This window comes from Saccopteryx leptura, chromosome 2 (assembly GCF_036850995.1).
Source record: "Saccopteryx leptura isolate mSacLep1 chromosome 2, mSacLep1_pri_phased_curated, whole genome shotgun sequence".
Lineage (NCBI taxonomy): Eukaryota > Metazoa > Chordata > Mammalia > Chiroptera > Emballonuridae > Saccopteryx > Saccopteryx leptura.
The window spans coordinates 179,483,085-179,494,285 of record NC_089504.1 but is presented as its reverse complement, the minus strand read 5'-3'; positions in this window follow the sequence as shown (position 1 = coordinate 179,494,285).

The window sequence follows — 11,201 nt, the reverse complement described above, 5'->3', positions numbered from 1 at the left end:
GGTTGGCCATTCTAGTTCACAAAGAGTCCACAATGTGGTGGAATCAAAAGGAGTCCCATAGTCTTATGCCCTGCGAGAGAAATCAGAAAAGTTATCAAGCAAGCACTGAAGAGGTGTTAGGGCAGTAGATTGCCCCTGACCCATGGCCCTTGACTCTCGAAGAAATCCTGTGAGGAAGCAATGGGCGAAGCAGACAAATAAACCAAATATGCACACAAAACAAACAAAACTTCTAAACTGAAACCAAAAGAAGGAAAAGCAGCGTCCTGCATTCCCCGACCAACCAGATGGGGAGAAATCAGGTGGCGTCTCGCCTGCTCCACTACACCCTTTTCTAACCAGAGCTCTGTTTCCAAATATTCAAAGAGGAAGCTTCCTTACCAAATAGTCTCGAGACTCCAAATGTTTCGAATCAGCCAAATTCAGTTTCCAAACAGCAAATGCTGGAGGCTGGCCAGCTACCAACATCTGCTGCAGCCCACCCCGTGAGGAGGGGTCTTACATGGCCTATCTCGCTGGGGCCTCCATGTGTTACATCCCAGGAGACAGAGCACAGCAAACCCAAAGTGAATTTTATAAGTTTTATTGCAAACCTGCGCAGGGACTGCAGGCAACCCACGCAAGGGAACGTTGCAGCCTCAAGCTTCTAAAATGGCTCCCTTTTATAGAATGGCTATCTAGGCTGAGCAAGCAAGCAGCATTTACAAGGGTGGGGGGGGGTGCGGTTAGCTGACCTTATTCTTGGCTAAGTCTCTAGGGTAGGGGCTTCCTTGATCTGGGTATATAGAGTTCAGTGGAAAATATTGCTACATTTCTAACGGTTGTTTATCTTTTGCCTCCAGCCATGTACTGGATGTACTCAGTTTTCATGGCTGGTGGCCTGCACCGCTTGTCCTAAGATGTCACATTCCCCCCTTTTCTTCTTACTAGTTCAAACCATTGAACTTTGGTATTGCTTATCCGAACTGGGTATAATCTGGTAGGGCTGAGCTAAGACCATAAGTCTTACAGTATCTATTCTTTCTCGAACAAATGCTGTGGTGCAACCGCAACAAACTGGAACTGGACCCTAAACTAATGCAATCAATTTGGGTTTTATACACTGGCTAGTGATCAGCCTACTATGCCTCTCACAATGGACAGTGATGAGCTCAGGGGGAGAGGGGTATTTATAGGTGAAACCTACAAGGTTACAATGTTTTCAGCACTTTTGTACAACATCTTTGCAAAAGCACACAAGCACACACTGTTCTAAGATAATAAACTACCTTCCTGCAATATCTGCAGGGCTGATACACAAGGAACGCATCCTGCCTTTGCTAGCAAGATTAGATTTGCTGAGGCTCATGAGAATTTTCTACTTTAGCTGTAGTTATAAGCTAATTGGGTCAGGGGTCCTCCCTAGTATGTGCTGGCACGCTGATAGTGTGCCCTTAGTACTACAAGCTTTACGGCTTGAATTCTCTTTTGTACATACTGCGTGAGGCAATTGATAATACATGAACCAATGATGACTCCCCTAGTATAAGCAAAACGTACTCAGTTTTCATGGCTGGTGGCCTGCACCGCTTGTCCTAAGATGTCACAACTCCCCTTTTTATATTTTTAAAAATTGACCTTAAATATTTGTTGGGTACACTTTAAAATACCTTGACTTTACAAAATGATGCTCATCAACAAAACAACACAGAATAAGTGCTGGCAAGGATGTGGAGAAAAAGGAACCCTCCTGCACTGCTGGTGGGAATGCAGACTGGTGCAGCCACTGTGAAAAACAGTATGGAGATTCCTCAAAAAATTGAAAATCGAACTGCCTTTTGACCCAGCTATATCCCACTTTTAGGAATATACCCCAAGAACACCATAGAATGGCTCTAAAAGGAGAAATGCACCCCCATGTTTGTGGCAGCATTGTTCACAATAGCGAAGACCTGGAAACAGCCCAAGTGTCCGTCAGAGGACGAGTGGATTAAAAAGCTTTGGTACAGGCCCTGGCCGGTTGGCTCAGTGGTAGAGCATCGGCCTGGCGTGTAGGAGTCCCAGGTTTGATTCCCGGCGAGGGCACACAGGAGAAGTGCCCATCTGCTTCTCCACCCCTCCCCCTCTCCTTCCTCTCTGTCTCTCTCTTCCCCTCCCACAGCCAAGGTTCCATTGGAGCAAAGTTGGCCTGGGCACTGAGGATGGCTCTATGGCCTCTGCCTCAGGTGCTAGAATGGCTCTGGTTGCAACAGAGCAACGCCCCAGATGGGCAGAGCATCGCCCCCTGGTGGGCAAGCCGGGTGGATCCCGGTCTGTCTGACTGCCTCCCCATTTCCAACTACAGAAAAAAAAAAAAAAAAGCTTTGGTACATATATACTATGGAATACTACTCAGCCATAAGAAATGATAACATCGGATTATTTACAATAACACGGATAGACCTTGATAACATTATACAGAGTGAAATAAGTAAATCAGAAAAAACTAAGAACTATATGACTCCATACATAGATGGGACATAAAAATGAGACTCAGAGACATGAACAAGAATGTGATGGTAATGAGGGTGGGGAGGTGGGGGGAGGGGGAATGGGGCGAGGAAGGAGAGGGGGGGTGAGGGAGGGGAGGGGCACAAAGAAGACCAGATAGAAGGTGACGGAAGACAATTTGACTTTGGGTGAGGGGTATACAGCATAATCTAATGTCAAAATAATCTGGAGATGTTTTCTCTCAACATATGTATCCTGATTTATCAATGTCACTGCATTAAATTAAAAAAAAAACATGAAAGCATTTAGAATAAAAAAAAAATACCTTGACTTTAAGGACTGTAAGAAATACCCGTAATTCGAAAGGTTTACAAAATATAGTAAATGCTTTTCCTACATATGCAGGAGCATTGTCAGTTTTAGCCAGTTTAGGAAGTCCAATAATAGAAAATGCATATAAACAATGAGCTATAACATGTTTAGCAGCCTCTCCTGTTCGGCAGAGGCTACTATAAATTCAGAATAAGTATCCACTGTAACGTGGACAAAGGACTGTTTGCCAAATGAAGGTATATGAGTAACGTCCATTTGCCAAAGTTGTCCCAGTAGGAGTCCTTGAAGGTTAACTCCAAATGAAGGGACAGATTGTAGTATAGGACACCTCGGACAGGATTTAACAACCTGCTGTGCTGCTTCCCGAGAAAGTTGAAACTGTTTATGCAGGGCTGCAGCGTTCTGGTGATGAATAGTATGAGATTGAATTGCTCGATCTGTCATGTTGCTCCAGTAATTTTCTTTTGAGTAGCTTGATCAACAAGGGCATTCCCTTATGCTAAAAGCTTGAGGGAGCATGGAATGAGCTCGAATATGTCCTATAAAACATGGAGCTTGATGTTGATGTACAAGTCTTTGAAGAAGGAAAAATTGCTGAAATAGTTCCTCATCAGCGGTTGTTCCTAAGACAGCAGTCTCTATAGTGGAAACAACCATAAGTAAATATTTGCTGTCTGTATACAGACTAAAGGAGGAACATGGCAAATGCTGAAAAGCCATGATAATGGCATGTAATTCTACTCTTTGAGCTGACTTTAAAGCAACTGTAATTGGGCTTTACCTTAAAGAGAAGAAAGTGTGATCTCCCGTGCCTCCTCCATGGAACCAGCTGGAGATCCCCTTTGCCTCGGATGGATAGAAGTGTTTATTGGGCCTCTACTCACCCCCTTCCCATGTAGCTGTCTTTTCCTTGTCTTTGATCAGGCAGCCTTAGAGCAGCCTAAATTTTTTTTTTTTTTAGCCAGCAAGAGAGAGGACAGACAGGGTCAGACAGACAAGGAGAGAGATGAGAGAAATGTGGCATCTTAGTTGTTCATTGGTTGCTTTCTCATATGTGCCTTGACTGAAGAGCTCCAGCAGAGCGAGTGAGCCCCTTGCTCAAGCCAGCAACCTCTGGGCTCAAGCTGGCAACCATGGGGTCATGTCTATGATCCCACACTCAAGCTGGCGATCTTGCACTCAAGTTGGTGAGCTCGTGTTCAAGCAGCGATGACCTCAGGGTTTTGAACCTGGGTCCTGTGTCCCAGGCTGATGTTCTATCCACTGTACCACTGCCTGGTCAGACAGCCTGAAAATCTTGCTGCTGAATCCAGCTGTGCCATTTGCCGAGGTAGTGAAGGAATGCCAGGCAGTGGTCATTGCAGAGGGCACCATGTGGCAGGTATGGACACCAGACCCAGCCTCTTGGGCCCGGGTATAAATAGGACAGTGACAGGGGAACTCTCCCAGTTTCATTCCTATACAGTGCAGTTCGATGTGGGCTCATGCACAGATTTTTTAGGGTTCCTTAGGTAGCTATCCCGTATAGCCTCTACAGACTCGTCACTGACTGATGGCCTACCAGAACAGGGTTTCTCCACCAAACTGCTGGTTTCCTTCAACTGCTTATCCCACCGAGTAATGTTATTCCTATGTGGTGACGCTTCGTTATAAATGCACTGATATTCACGTTGCACTTTGGTCACGGATTCAAATTTAGTGAGCCACAGAACACACTGAACTTTCCTCTGTACTGTCCACATCTCGACTGGCATGGCCATGGGCTGCTCTGCTGTCTACACGGTGTTACCTCATCATCTGCGCATGCGCACATGCTGCCACATCATCCTACAGAAACTGGGAGGGTTTTCCTTTTATTTGGTGCAAATTTCACATTTCTATCGTCTTTTGTTGCTTTCCTGTGACTGGTCAAAAGTGCACCATGACTTTACGGACACACTGTATTATATTTTATATAACCATTCTTTTTGTTGGATAATTTGTTATTTCTAGTTTTTCTCTGTTTGAACAATAGAGTGGTAAATGCAACCAGTCTCTGCATACTGGTTACTTCCTTAGGAGACGTCCTAGACAGGACGTACTGCATGGAAAGCTCATCAGGATTCTCAACTAGTCTGAACCCAACCTCCGCTGCCTGCTAGATCTCCCTTGTAGCTTTATAATTTTTCCATTCTGTCTGTGTATAGACTTGTAGGTTTTTATTCATTCATGTATTAAAATAATTATCTCAGATGTGGCCTGTGGGAACCACCTCACCACCACTGATCCTTCAGTTATGGCCCCCTTAGCCTTGGAATGCTGTCTTGCTTTCTGACACAAACACCCAGGCCTCCCGAAACTTTCTTTGCCCCAGCTCTGGAATCATTCATTTCTCCAAGGTGCCATAGTTGCTCTTACTGGGGATGGGTACTTAGAAACCAAGATCTGGGTGCTGGGGTGTCTGCAGTGCCCCTACATGATTATTGTTACAGGCTTTTTCAGTACAGACCAGGGAGATGTATTTTCAGACATCATGAATTCATATTGATATTTCTAAATCAAAATCAATCAATTTATATGTCCTTATGCTGTATCTCTTTTTTCTTGAGCTAAACTTTTGGTTTCTTATATTAACATACTTATTTGCTCTATTCCACAATATATTAAAATAGTGTAAAAATACAGTACCAATATTCTAACCATAAGCCATGGTTTAAAATTTACTTCTTTACATTTATTTTTTGCCCTTTATGTCCTACTAAGAATATGTGGTTACTAAAAATATGAGGTCACTTGATACCAGGCTGTTCTCTGTGTGCTTATGTTGTGAATTTGATAGTTTGCCTTTTTGCTCACTAATTCTGTGTGTGTGTGTGTGTGTGTGTGTGTGTGTGTGTGTGTGTGTGACAGACTGATATGGACAAATAGGAAGAGAGAGAGATGAGAAGCATCTTTGTTGTGGCTCCTTAGTTGTTCATTGCTTGCTTTCTCATATGTGCCTTGACCGGGGGGCTACAGCAGACTGAGTGACCCGTTGCTCAAGCCAGCAATCTTGGGCTTAAGCCAGCGACCATGGGGTCATGTCTATGATCCCAGGCTTAAACCAGCAACCTCACGCTCAAGCCGGTGACCTCGGGGTTTCGAACCTGGGTCCTCTGTGTCCCAGTCCAATGCTCTCTCCACTGCACCACCGCCTGGTCAGGCATATTTTTAAAGTATGTAAACATGTGTACGTATGATTCAAAAGTTCAAACTGTATAAAAAGATTCAGAAAGTCTCACTCATTTCTCTTTCAAAGAAACCTGGTCCCCATTCCTGTAGGTAAGCCTCTTTTATTAACTGCTGGTCTATCTTTCAGCCTATCTTCCCACTGTTTCATGTTATATTTTGCTAAAATAAGCAGATGTATATACTTACTCTTTTTTCCTTTCCTTTTTCACTTACATCAAAGGCAGCACGGTCAGTTTGTGTTTACTCGTATGTTCTGGCCATCAGTCTGAGTCAGCACACGGGTGCTCCGTGTTCCTTTTGTTGGCTGTGTAGTTTCCTGTTGAGTGGATGTCACCAGTCCCTCTGGAAAGGCAGTCTTGCCCTCACGAGTAATTTCACAACAACTAACCTTGTGCATGTGTTACTTGGTTTGTTGAACTCTATCTTCAAGGGACCCTCCTAGATACGGGATTACTGGGAAAAAAAGTAAAAATATATACCTAATTTGCTAAATACTGTTAAATTCCCCTCTGGCTGGAGTGGTACTATTCAGTATTCCACCAGCAGTGTGTAAGAATGCGTTTCTCCAGAGTGGTCAAACTTTTGGATTTTTGCCAATATTAGTAGGTAAAAAACCTGGGTGGAGCTCTAAAACCACAAAAGCATATTTCTTCCCCTAGAGATGCATATGCAGTAGTTAGTGTAGGAGCCTGGCCATATATACATATTTTTATTTATGTATGTATTTATTTTTGAGAGAGACAAACGAGAAGGGAGAGAGATGAGAAGCATCAACTTCTAGTTTCGGCACCTTAGTTGTTCATTGATTGCTTTCTCATATGTGCCTTGACTGGGGGCTCCAGCCTAGCCAGTGACCCCTTGCTCAAGCCAGCGACCTTGGGCTCAAGCCAGCGACTATGGGGTCATGTCTATGATCCTATGCTCAAGCCAGCAACCCTGTGCTCAAGCTGGCGACCTTGGGGTTTCGAATCTGGGTTCTCAGCATCCCAGGCCGATGCTCTACCCACTGCAACAATGCTTGGTCAGGCATTTTTAAAATTGTCACTAGTGATTTTGTTGAAAACCATTGTGCCAAATTTACTTTGCTATTCCAAGTAGTTTAAAATGAGACTGCCAACACTAGGTGTCATTGTTTTATCCTTTCTGCTAATTTCTTACTAGCCTTTCCTTTTATGTCTTCTCTGTTCTTATGTACTTGCTGCCTCCTTGCTCAGACTTCAGTGTTTCCAAGTGATTCTCTCTTCCCCTCCCTGCCAAGGTCCCCATCTGCTCAGTCCTGAGATCCCCATCCCTGGTCCTCCTAGAGAGGAGTCACAGAGCCTGGACGTTGTGGCCTTCAGGTGTCTTTCGGGAGCAGCTGCTGGCGTGGAGTGGAAGCCGAGGGACTGGTGGAGTTTTCCTGTGGTGAGGGTCCATATCCAGCGTGGAATGAGCCAAATGGTCACACGGCTCCGTGTTGTCATAGTTGAGCCATAGGGCCGAGGAGACCATGGGATGGGTGTCTCATCCTTTGCTGTCTCGTGAGCTCAGCATCTCCATGCTCTCGTGCTCTGTGCCCCCTTGGTCTACATGGGAGAGGCCTGAGCAGTGCTGTCTAATGTGGAAACGGATATTGGGTGGATGGGTGCCATCACTGCTACCCCTAGTGTGGAAGACAAGGGTCGGGCAGTGCTCTTTCTGGACTCTGCCTTGCACAACAGTCTGCACCTCCAGTTTTCAGCCCCTTGTTGGATCTCCCCAGGTCATGTGATCCCTCCAGACAACATCCTGCCCCTCGTCATCTGCAGAGGGCCCTCCAACCAGCAGCTGGAATTCACATGCCTGAAAAGAGAGCTGCCTCAAGTGGTGAGTACCAGCCAGCCTGTGTCACCACAGCCTGCACTATGGCAGGAGGGCGGTTTCTGGGCAGGGAGGCACTCTGGCCAGTCCTGCGTGTCCACGCATTGTGGAATTAGTGCTGAGTCTTCCATCACAGAGCTGGCACAGGATGAATAGTATCTAGATGTTTATCAAGGGCAGCCTGTTTCCCCACACCCCTTGCCCCTTAGGTTGCTAAAGAAGTTTTCCTGACACCTCCAGTGATCCCTTTAGGATGAGGCTCATGAGAAAGCAGCTCACTTCCTCTGGCTCCTTGCCATTTGGTTTCTCAGCCCCTGCCTGGTAGAATGCAAGTGCTAGGGGCACTTCTCTAGTGACATGCGGGGGTTTCAGTGCCCAATTTGTCATAGGTGGTGCTTAAGCTCCAGTTGCCCCAGGACACTGGGAGCTGGGGAAGGGGGTCTCATCAGTCACACCAATGACAGGCGTAGCTCTGGTGTGCTAGCACTTTGGAGTGTGTCAGATGCACCAGTCACCATGAGCAGTTGGGTGTGTTTGGTAGGGGAGTGGCACATTCCGATTCCCAGCCAGGGGGTGCCACCTGGCCATAGGCCTCTGACTGCACTCACCCCTGGGTGTCTGTACCCAGTTCTGGGCCCTAAAGTTTGGAGTGTATTTTAGGTGTTGCTTCAGGAGTGACCCCAAGGATGGCCCCTTGTCTTCCTTTCTTAGGAAGGATAGACAGGATAAGACAGGTCACATCCTCTTTCTTAGATGGATAACACAGGTCACATCCTCTATTACTTGTGCAATATGGTCCCGGGAGGGGTGATCTCTTTCTTCTCCTCCTATGAGTACCAACGCCACCTCCATGCCCACTAGGACAAGAGTGTCCTCCTGGCCCGCCCATCTGTCAGGAAAAAGGTACGTGATCCCTCCACTGGACCTTCTACTTGTAGGGACAGTGAACCCAGAGTTCCTCCTGGGATTTCTCATTCACATCAAACCGGATGGTCCGGCCTCACATACGGGGGCCACTCCTACCACCTCTAATCCCTGAGGACTTCCCAGAGGAGTCCCTAAAGCTTCTGGGGTTCTCCAAGCAGGAAATCAGGCTTGGAGGAGACCCGTGACCCAGGCATCCTGAAACCCTGTTCTGGGAGACATGTTTTCCTCCAGATATTTCAGGAACCCAAGAGAGTAAACCAGGTGGAACAGGTGCTGACAGAGTATTCCACATACATTCAGGTGAGAGGTGGAACTCAGGCCTGGGGTCCAGACATGGGAGGTTGGCAGCTGAAAAAGTCTGGTCCCAGCTGTGGGGGGTTCCTGCAGTGCCATGGCCAGGCAGGGGCATGGTGATGGGGCCTGTTGCCCTCGGTAGTTGGAGGAAAGATGAGTGAAGGCATCAACTTCTCTGACCACCTCGGTCGGTAAGTAGTGGGCTTCGGATCCTGGGACTCTGTTACCCACCCTCCGCTCACTCCAAGCAGCCCCCCACCCCCCACCTTGCAGTCTGCTGCCACCTGAGTCCAGCAGCTTTGTGTTTGGCCCTTTGAGGCCAGGTGGAAAATCAGGCAGCCCCTACCTTCATCAGGACTTAATTCCTTGGCCTAGATTGGATCTTAGTTGAAAAGCCCTTTCAGGAGGTAGGTATGGAGTGAGGAGGGAGAAGCAGAGCCACCGAGCACAGCTTGAGGACTTCAGGGGTGGCAGGCGCAGCAGCTGTGACATGTGGGTGAGGACCTGGCCCTCCGTGCTGGGCCTTGAGAAATCCAGGCGCCTTCGGCTCCTGTGCGCCTCCACTCAGGTGTGTGGTTACTGTGGGCATGCCTTGCCCAACATCAAGTCTCCAGAGCTCCAAGAGAAGATGGCGTACCTGGATCAGTAGCCCCACCGTTCTTCTGGAGGATGAGGGGGCGCGCGGGGGAGCGCTCTGCAGCCTCTAGGGCTGAGATACGCTGCGACTTTCCCTCTGCCCCTTGCTGTGTGCCATGTTTCCTGGTTGCTGCAGAGGGATGGCTGCATCCTCCATACCGTCTGGAGCTTTCATGACATCACCTGTTCTGTTGGCTGCTGGCATTGTGCCCGTGAAGCCGACTGGTCTTGTTCAAAGCCTGGCAGTGTTGTTTTCTCAGAACACTTAGGCAGGAGCAAGAAACAGTTCTGATAGGTCATCCCCTTTGCCCCTCCCAGCCCTGAAACCCAGCTCGGGGCCCCGCCCCCCAGGAAAGGCTTTGGTGGAGAATCTCTGTATGAAGGCTGTCTACCAATCCCTAGGTAAGCCCAGGATGGTTGCTGGCTATCAGGATGGAGAGCTGGGGGGGGGGGGGGGGATGAACAGTGCGGTGAGGGGATGGGGTTTCACCTGCCATCTCTGCAGTCTGAGGACTGAGGGAGGGAAAGAGACACAGCAGAAATGTATGTCAGGAAGGTAGGTTAAGCCAGAGCCCCAGCCCTTCCCATCCAGGCCGGGCCATCAGGCACCAGAACGATTTTGCCAGCATAGTGTGCCTGGACCAGCGGTACGCCTGTCCACCGGTCCTGGCACAGCTGCCAGCTGAATTCGAGGCTGTGTTGAAGTCAAAGCCACCTTTGGCCCCGCCTTTGCTGCTCTATGGGAGGGCAGTCCTGCCCCCCCCCCCAACTCCCACCATGACCCCCATCTAGTGTCTCATTGTCTTTCCTAGTCTCCCAGTTTCATCACAAGTCCGGCCTTTCCTGAGGGACAGCCGCACCGTCTGGACTGCAGACCTGCTCCTTTCTGGACTGGCTGGGCCGCCAGGATCCAGGAAGAGGTGCCGAAGCCAAGAGGCAAAAATTATGTGAATTCTGACCTCCTTGGGCCCATCCCAGGGCAGTTCCCCTCCCCGAAATGGCATCGTCCTCCTTGGTCCCCATAGCCCAGCCCAGCTCCCTGCCCCATGTCCTGGCAGCCTGGATGGTGGCTGTGGGAGCTGCACCCACCCCCCAGCATCTGTCCTTGCTCAGCCTTCTCAGAGCTGAGATGGCACAGGCCTCTCCTGCCCGTCCCTTTTCTCGCTAAAATGAGCTCTTCTAGACCTTCATTCACCCTCTCCTCAAAATTAAGAACGAACGTTCCCCACTCCCAGGCCCCCGCTCTGGGAAGGCCCCTCCCCGCCCCTGCCCTGCCTTAGCCCTCCACAGCCTGTCCAGGTCCTGCGCCTCTCCCTCTGTGCCACCTGTGCAAACTGCAGACACCTCTTCCCCTGACGTCAGCAATTACAGCAGGGCCAGTAGGGTCTCGGCAGGACTACTTTAGGTAGGGGCCTGGGTTCACTGGGCACCCTGCCCCATTGCCGGGGACCAGGGGAGCAGGGCGGGCCCTGGCTCAGAGAGGTTTGCGTTCT